General features: G+C 55.7%; 1 non-coding gene across 1 annotated transcript; it reads left to right on the top strand.

Moving 5' to 3' along the window:
- Positions 1 to 217: 217 nt before the first annotated feature.
- On the top strand, positions 218 to 290 carry TRNAT-UGU (transfer RNA threonine (anticodon UGU)). The gene has a single exon. It is a non-coding gene; the product is annotated as a tRNA-Thr (tRNA).
- Positions 291 to 1,899: the final 1,609 nt, after the last annotated feature.

Below are 1,899 nucleotides of genomic sequence, written 5' to 3' on the forward strand. Positions count from 1 at the left end.
CTGCTCCCTCCTTCACCATGTCTGTGTATTGTTCTTCTATACAACCTGTTTCACGTCCTGCTCATGACTCTCTCTCAGGTGTGTACAGCTGCCATCCATCAGCGCTGCCCGAGACACATGAGCGCTCGTCATTGGTCTGTTGTCCAGTGGGCGGAGCCATCCTGTACCTTCCAGGCTTACACCATTCTGGACTCATTGGTCAGTTCCATATATAAGAGGCTCCATAGCTCAGTGGTTAGAGCACTGGTCTTGTAAACCAGGGGTCGCGAGTTCAATTCTCGCTGGGGCCTGGTCAGTATTTTGGGTTGTATTATAGTTATTACTCTGCTGGATCAGTGAGTAAAATAATAAAAAACATAGGAAGTGATAGGACAGAACTGTTCTGTGCCTCTCCCCGCCCCCATCATGTCTCCAGGGTGTCTGCCCCTATGTCCAGCATCGCTCTCCTAGTAGTACAGCCTGACATCCCGTTATTGGACGGACAGCATTACTTTATGTTCTCCTAGTAATACAGCCTGACATCCCGCTACTGGACGGACAGCATTACTTTATGTTCTCCTAGTAATACAGCCTGACAACCCCTTACTGGACGGACAGCATTACTTTATGTTCTCCTAGTAGTACAGCCTGACATCCCGTTACTGGACGGAGAGCATTACTTTATGTTCTCCTAGTAATACAGCCTGACATCTGTTACGCCGAGCGCTCCGGGTCCCCGCTCCTGCCCGGAGCGCTCGCTACACTCTCCTCACTGCAGCGCTCCGGTCAGATCCACTGACCCGGGGCGCTGCGATACCGCCTCCAGCCGGGATGCGATTCGCGATGCGGGTAGCGCCCGCTCGCGATGCGCACCCCGGCTCCCGTACCTGACTCGCTCCCCGTCGGTCCTGTCCCGGCGCGCGCGGCCCCGCTCCTTAGGGCGCGCGCGCGCCGGGTCTTTGCGATTTAAAGGGCCACTGCGCCGCTGATTGGCGCAGTGGTTCCAATTAGTCTGATCACCTGTGCACTTCCCTATATCACCTCACTTCCCTTGCACTTCCTTGCCGGATCTTGTTGCCATCGTGCCAGTGAAAGCGTTCCCTTGTGTGTTCCTAGCCTGTGTTCCAGACCTCCTGCCGTTGCCCCTGACTACGATCCTTGCTGCCTGCCCCGACCTTCTGCTACGTCCGACCTTGCTTCTGTCTACTCCCTTGTACCGCGCCTATCTTCAGCAGCCTGAGAGGTGAGCCGTTGCTAGTGGATACGACCTGGTCACTACCGCCGCAGCAAGACCATCCCGCTTTGCGGCGGGCTCTGGTGAAAACCAGTAGTGACTTAGAACCGGTCCACTAGCACGGTCCACGCAATCCCTCTCTGGCACAGAGGATCCACCTCCTGCCAGCCGGCATCGTGACAGTAGATCCGGCCATGGATCCCGCTGAAGTTCCTCTGCCAGTTGTCGCTGACCTCACCACGGTGGTCGCCCAGCAGTCACAACAGATAGCGCAACAAGGCCAACAGCTGTCTCAACTGACCGTTATGCTACAGCAGTTACTACCTCAGCTTCAGCAATCATCTCCTCCGCCAGCTCCTGCACCTCCTCCGCAGCGAGTGGCCGCTTCTGGTCTACGCCTATCCTTGCCGGATAAATTTGATGGGGACTCTAAGTTTTGCCGTGGCTTTCTTTCCCAATGCTCCCTGCACTTGGAGATGATGTCGGACCAGTTTCCCACTGAAAGGTCTAAGGTGGCTTTCGTAGTCAGCCTTCTGTCTGGAAAAGCCCTGTCTTGGGCCACACCGCTCTGGGACCGCAATGACCCCGTCACTGCCTCTGTACACTCCTTCTTCTCGGAAATCCGAAGTGTTTTTGAGGAACCTGCCCGAGCCTCTTCTGCTGAGACTGCCCTGTTGAACCTGGTC

The sequence above is a fragment of the Hyla sarda genome, unplaced genomic scaffold (genome assembly GCF_029499605.1).
Source record: "Hyla sarda isolate aHylSar1 unplaced genomic scaffold, aHylSar1.hap1 scaffold_459, whole genome shotgun sequence".
NCBI classification, from domain to species: Eukaryota; Metazoa; Chordata; class Amphibia; order Anura; family Hylidae; genus Hyla; species Hyla sarda.